Below are 7,546 nucleotides of genomic sequence, written 5' to 3' on the forward strand. Positions count from 1 at the left end.
TCAGTACTATGTATGCACGTATCCATAGACAGATACATTTATATAGATGCAGTTTTACTTTCAAAGTTATCTGACAGTTTAAAAACTGCAAACTGTTTAATCAGAGACAAGCACCATCTGTGAGCAAAAAAAGAAAATTACCTGATTAAATACAAATGGAGATTTCACTTGGGGGGAATTTTTTTTTTTCTTTTTTAGTGAGACAGGTATGTATAGTGCTGAGTTCAGCCTTCAGTCCATCTGCAGTGCTCCTCCTGAGGTGTTACTCCCTTGTGTTAGTGAACTGCTGCTCCTCAAGTGGCTCCGCTGGAGGGTTCTGGCCCCGATGACTCATGCCATCTGTTAGCAGCTCTTGTACGATCACACTTCTGTGTTCCTTCCAATAAGCAGAAAGGTGAAGATTGTCTTTTTTTATCTTTTTGGTTTTAAATGAGTTTGTTTTCCAGATGGTTTTCAATTTAATTTACTTTTAACAAAGCATCAAGTTTACGTAACTCTGTTTTAATTTGTTGGATTGGATTTGAGTTTTTCCAATTACTTTTGCTTCTGTGCTCATTAAATACTTTTATATATACACCTATCATTTTCTTAGGTACAAAAAATATATTAAAGACATTGTTAAACATTATAAATTCTACTGACTGCTGTTGAGCTTTAGCCATAAAAATACTTAAAATTACATGAAACAGATTGGAATAACTTAATTATCTTGTGATTTTATTAAGTAATTTGTCATTCACAGTTACTGTACAGAATCAATCATGTCAAAACATTTCTTTACTAATGTTAATTAACCTATTTCAGTGGCACAAAGAGATCTTGTTTGAACACATATAACCACACAAAACATCATAAAACATTTACAATTTTCTGCTCATGTGGCACAAAATTTGATGTATATACAATGTTGATCTTTGATGTGGCTAAAGTTTCAATACAGTTTTTTTTTTCTTCACAAAGTCTAATTTCCTCATTTTCCAGAATTCAGCTGGTTTGATGTTAAGTCAGAAAGCAGCTTATTGATGATATGTGATTTGTCTCTTTATGTTCGGTTTACTTGATTTGAACCATTTTGGACTGGATAATTTAACCAATTAAGACAAACAGGCAAGTGCTGCCGTACAAGCCTAAATGGCCTTTCATGTGTCTGTATTGGATATTAAACTTATATGCGAAGCAAGCAAAGGTTTACTGGACCACAATTACTTTTATCTGGGATTTCATTCTTGCGTAAAGTATTTAGCCAGTCTGCTTTGTGTCTGTGTACTCTTAAACATGACTCATATTATATAAACCTCATTAGAAAGAGATGTATTTGACGTTGCAGCTCCAGTGATTTTGCAGCGGTGCTTTGATGATCCAGAGAAACACTCAGAAGAACCTACAGAAAGAGTACTACCACCAATGTCCAAAACATTACAAAGGTAAGGCCCTTCTAAATATTTCAGTGTTTCAGTAAATATTTCAGTGTTAAGTCACTGTACTATTAAAACTTTACAGCCGTGAAGCGAGGTTTTGAAATGCAGCTCCACGCGCAGTGTGAAGTACGCTAAAGTTGTAACGTTCCTCCTACAGCAGTTGTCTTGATGATTCATGTTTTTGACATTGCAATGAAATAATTATATCTGTCTAGACGCTATTAAATTATTAATAAAAATTTTATTTAAAACAGATGTAAGTCTGTAAGTATTGTACTTTTACACCCAGTGTTTCCGTGGCCTATTATTTATAAATCTTAAACAAAATCCTTATCAGTTCAGAAGTTTCCAGTCAACCGTCAACCGCTCTATGTTTGTGTTCTGTCAAAAAGTACCACTAAATGTTTTCTGTATATTTGAATGTATTTTCTATCCACTTTTGAGTGGTGTGTAGCTTTTGAGATAAAAAAATAATAGCATATTCTTATTGGTTTTCAGATTGTATTTTCTCTAGACAAGGAAGGCAGTGCCAAAATTTCAGGCGAGGCAATAATTGACAGTGCAAAAACAAAATAAATCCCAAAAATATAAGACTTGCATGAGTAATGTATAAAGCGGGTATTTTCAAACTTTTTGATGCCAAGGACCCCTGAAAACCAGGATGCACTTGCAAGGCAAACCTTCCTAAAATGTGAAAGCAGTTATGCAATTTCAGACACACTTATATTGCATGAGAAAAACAGTCAGCTTGATATAAAGATTTTAAAATGATAAATAGTCAACAAAAAATTAAAATTATATAAAATATCTACTTTGTACTAAGCAATCCTTTTTTAAATGCAAAATAATGTATAGCATATTATAAATACTGTTTCAGTTGTACTAAGCAATCCTTTTTTTTAAAAATGCAAAATAATGTATAGCATATTAGAAATACTGTTCCAGTGCAACTTTCAGGTGTCATTGTTACACGTTACATGTACTTACTATTATAATCACAATAAATTATGCATAATTACATGCAAGTAACCCTAAGCCAAACCCTAATCCTAACCCTAACCATATACATTTACCACACTTAAAAGATTCAAATCATCAATCAAATTTTAATATTACACAAAGATAATGCAAGTAAATACAAAATGCAGTTTTTTAAATGATGATTTCATTTATTAAGAGAAAAAAGCTGTCCAAACCTACCTGACCCTACGTGAAAAATTAATTGCCCCCTCCTGTTAAATCATGAAAGAACTGTGATTAACCACATTATTTTAGAAAGCTGAGTTAAATTTCACTAGCCACACGCAGGCCTGATTACTGCCAGACCTGTTGAATCAAGAAATCACTTAAATAGAACCTGTCTGACAAAGTGAAGCATGCTTAAAGAGCAACACATCATGCCGCGATCTAAAGAAATTCAAGAACAGATGAGAAACAAAATAGCTGACATGTATCAGCCTGGAAAGGGTTATGAAGCCATTTCTAAGGCTTTGGGACTCCAGCAAACCACGGTTAGAGCCATTATCCACAAATGGAGAAAGCTTGGAACAGTGGTGAACCTTCCCAGGAATGGCCAGCCTACCAAAATTACTCCAACAGCGCAACGACGACTCATCCAGGAGGTCAAAAAAAGAACCCAGAACAACATCTAAAGAACTGCAGGCCTCACTTGCCTCAATTAAGGTCAGTGTTCATGATTCAACAATAAGAAAGAGACTGGGCAAAAACGGCATCCATGGGAGAGTTCCAAGGCAAAAGCCATTGCTGACCAAAAAGAACACAAAGGCTTGTCTCACATTTGCCAAAAAATATCTTGTTTATCCCCAAGACTTTTGGGCAAATATTCTGTGGACTGATGAGACAAAAGTTGAACTTTTTGGAAGGTGTGTGTCCCGTTACATCTGGCGTAAAACCAACACAGCATTTCATAAAAAGAACATCATACCAACAGTCAAACATGGTGGTGGTAGTGTGATGGTCTGGGGCTGCTTTGCAGCTTCAGGACCTGGATGACTTGCCATAATTGATGGAACCATGAATTCTGCTCTCTATCAGAAAATCCTGAAGGAGAATGTCCGGCCGTCAGTTTGTGACCTCAAGCTCAAGCGCACTTGGTTTATGCAGCAGGACAATGATCCAAAACACACCAGCAAGTCCACCTTTGAATGGCTCAAGAAAAACAAAATTAAGGTTTTGGAATGGCCAAGTCAAAGTCCAGACTTAAATCCGATTGAGATGCTGTGGCATGACCTTAAACAGTCCATTCATGCTCAAAAACCCTCCAATGTGGCTGAATGAAAACAATTCTGCAAAGAAGAGTGGGCCAAAATTCCTGTGAAAGACTCATTGCCATTTATCGCAAACGCTTGATTGCAGTTGTTGCTGCAAAGGGTGGCACAACCAGTTATTAGATTTAGGGGGCAATTACTTTTTCACGTAGTGCCAGGCAGGTTTGGACCGCTTATTTCCCTTAATAAATCAAATCATTATTTCAAAACTGCATTTTGTATTTACTCGGGTTATCTTTGTGTAATATTAAAATTTGTTTGATTATCTGAATCATTCAAGTGTGACAAATACGCAAAAAAAAAAAAATCAGGAAGGGGGCAAAAACTTTTTCACACCACCGTATTAAGTACATGTAGTTAATTAATATTGCTCAGTACTTAAATGTATAATTACACTGTAACAAGGACACCTTAAGATAAAGTGTAACCCAGCTTTTCATATAAATTTATAAAAATGAGGTTTTTATTTGTAATGTTAAAATACTTTTTTTTTCTTCTATAAACATACAAAACATTATAGTATGTGTTGCTTGTTAATAGTTCAAGGTAAACAGTGTTTTATTAACCCCACAACTGTGAAAACATCAAATGAAAAGGGAACATGAAAACAGCCCAGAAAACTCGACTCCATCATTTCAGAATACCGTAAGTCGCTGCTGTTATATACACAGTAGCCTATGTGCCTAATGACAAATTGTCTATTTTAAGGTTTCACTGTTTAGGTCAAAACTCTTAGCCTGCAGAAGCGGAAACGGTCTAGCTTTTCTATTGATCTCCCAAGTTAACAAATCTCATTATCTGTGAAAATGATCTCTGAGATACACAGAGGAGAAAAAAGCTGTGAGCCTTTCTTTCAACATGAGAGGGTTATTTCAAGAGCTGTGTCTGGCTCTGATGAAAACCATTAGACACAGGCCTTGTTAAGTGAAGACATAGTGTTCTGATCATTTATACCATAACAGTATGTGGTCTGCACATATTTAACTAGATTGTCGAGCAACTGCGCTGTGTTATTTTCTAATTTAAATATTGAGGATTTAACTCAATTTGGGCTCCGGTGAACTTTTTTTTTACTGCGAATCTTTTGACAGTATAACAGAGGGTCTGATAACTTTTCAGTTTGTAAATGAAATGTCCGGTGAGTGGCACTAAAAGCATGTTCAATTTTATCCAAAACAGATGAATGTGAATCTTTTATTACATTGTTTGTTGTACTGTCTTGACAGTTTTGAAAGACAATTACATTTATTACTCTATGTAACATGAGTTGAGCAAGTAAGAAGAGACTGCTCTTAGTACTGGCGTTAGTATAGATTCCCACTGAGTAAAACAGCATACATCAAAAGCCAATTAACTGATGGTGTTAACAAAAGCAACTGTGGCATATAAAAGCATTTACTGAAGCAATCATGCAATTTTAACTTGCACCTCAAGTCTTTGTGTTCTTTGTTTCACAGGACTCGTATCTGAACACTGCATCTCAAGTGCAGTGCTGTACCAGGTGAGCTACCAAGCAAGTTTACTCTATCTTAAAAGTCACATGTGGATCTGGTTATATGGTGCAAATATCAAAATGTATTAGTTCATGAATCATGCACTATGGTAAAAGCATTTTGAGGTCATAACATAGTAATGAGCAAGGAGTCATGCAAAAATAAGCATTTTTTCCACAAATAACCTGCCTCGTAATGATAATTTGTGTGAAAAGTAATACAAGTTGTTGTCATTTTACTGGCTCTTTATTTTTGCTAAGTTGTTGGCATTTTACTGTTAATTTATGTTGTAACTTAAGGAAGTATACAAGACTTTGAGAAAAAAGCTCAAGCCCATTAATTATTTTAATGATTACTTATTTACAAAATGGCAAGAAAATTAAAAAAGAATCGGGCATTACATGATATTTCCTTATATGTCCTAGTGTTTTTCCCAAAGATTTGTGGATTTTCTCATTCAAAATATGTGTGTGATTTCACCAGAATCTGAAATACTTCTGTTTCAACTTCTGTCGACAACATGATCCCCTAAGTGACCTCATGCTGGTTGTTTTCTGTCCTATTTCTGGATCACCGCAACACACAAACGTTTGTGCAGTATATTTTGGCTGTAATGGCAATTGATTCTTTTTGACTACAGGAATTGGGTGAACTTTCCAAACACACTCCCCTGAAGTTGTTGGAGGCTTAAAAGAACAATTATATGGCTGATTTAATTTAATCAAACTCCAGCAAGGTTAAAAAGGGTCAGCTCGAACGCTCGTTCAAATAAATAAGCTATAACGCAGCCGTGTTAATTTAATCTAAGAAGGCAACAGCTCAATGGCACAAAAAAAAAACATTGTGTTGTTCTCCTCGCTAGACACGTTTTAACTACAATTGTACTTTTTTAAGTTCTCCTTTCACCGTCCTCTCAGTCGGAGCACCTCATCTCTTTTTGTCACCCTCTTGGATGTCTCTCTGTTCCCACGTCTCGTCTCGGCTGCGGTCAGATGGGAGCAGCTGTCAGTGTCTAACTGGGTAACTCATTACCTGGCAGCTCTTATTGAGCCGGTGCAAAGCTGTGTCGGGATGTGTAAGGCTGACTAAAGGTTATATCAGACTGTAACATGTTAATTTGAGGTGTACACAGTGTGTCAGACACATCAAACCTAATTAATGTTGACAGCAAGGTCAAGTGCTCTCCTTCATTCAATTCACAGCAACATGCTAAAGGAGTCTTAAATTAGTAAGTGGTTGGAAAAGATAAGAATGATGGCTGTGCAGATGACCAACTAAATAACTCTGGTACCATTCAAAGATAGGCTTTTCACACTGCACTTAACCTCAGGTTATCGTTGTTCTAAACACAGCTTTCAACCCCGGGAAAAGAAACATTTCACACCTGTAATTTGACAGCAGTGTTAGCACCGCTTTTTACCCGGGGTTATGAAACCCTGCTTCGAAACAGGGTTAGCACCGCATTTGCGGTGTTAACCCCGCATTGTGGTGCTAAGTTTGTTCAGTGTGAAACGGAGTGGTGTTTGCTTGTTGCTGCTGGACGTTTGGCAACAGATAGCCATTCAGAAATTGAGCACCGAGGCTCATGTCACGTCAGTAACAGGAAACGCGCGTCATGTAAACAGCAGCCGGTGAGAGAAAAGTAAGAAATGTCAAAAGACGGAAAGCGTGTGAACTGGAGTGATGAGGAGACGGTATTATTATTACAGTTAATTCTAGTCTCTCCACACTTAAAAGAAATTCAAAGAAATATTCACATACTTTGCTCCTTGTTTTCTTTCTTTTGTACTTTTGTCTGTTTTCTTGCCTTTGTGCGTCTCATGAGGCTTAAAACGGCTAACGATCTACGTGGTGACATTGTTTTTTAAAGGGGTCATATGATGTTGCTAAAAAGAACATTATTTTGTGTATTTGGTGTAATGAAATGTTTATGTGGTTTAAGGTTAAAAAAACACATTATTTTCCACATACTGTACATTATTGTTTCTCCTATATGCCCCGCCTTTCTGAAACGCGTCAATTTTTACAAAGCTCATCGGTCTGAAAAAGCGAGGTGTGCTGTGATTGGCCAGCTATCCAGTGCATTGTGATTGGCCGAATACCTCAAGCATGTGACGGAAATGTTACGCCCCTACCATACTGTATTTCCGTATGTCCCGGCGCGACGAGACAAAAACATTAAAACCCATTACAAACGAGGCATTTGTTGCATCCAGTAGGAACATAATTACTGATTATAATGACGTATACTGTCTTTTTACGCGGTGCGTTGCATCGCGCCGCGTAAACATAAAACCATGTCTGCATTTGTGATCGGAGAAATGACAAACAACAAGTACTACTCTAC

The 7,546-nt window shown here is 36.6% G+C and overlaps 1 long non-coding RNA gene across 1 annotated transcript; it reads left to right on the forward strand.

Annotated features, from left to right (window-relative positions):
* Window positions 1-285: 285 nt before the first annotated feature.
* On the forward strand, window positions 286-5,207 carry LOC107730425 (uncharacterized). The gene is made up of 3 exons (XR_001638676.1): window positions 286-394; window positions 1,328-1,424; window positions 5,164-5,207. It is a non-coding gene; the product is annotated as an uncharacterized LOC107730425 (long non-coding RNA).
* The last annotated feature ends 2,339 nt before the right edge of the window (window positions 5,208-7,546 follow it).

This window comes from Sinocyclocheilus rhinocerous, unplaced genomic scaffold (genome assembly GCF_001515625.1).
Source record: "Sinocyclocheilus rhinocerous isolate Xijiao unplaced genomic scaffold, SAMN03320098_v1.1 scaffold1660, whole genome shotgun sequence".
Taxonomy (NCBI): domain Eukaryota; kingdom Metazoa; phylum Chordata; class Actinopteri; order Cypriniformes; family Cyprinidae; genus Sinocyclocheilus; species Sinocyclocheilus rhinocerous.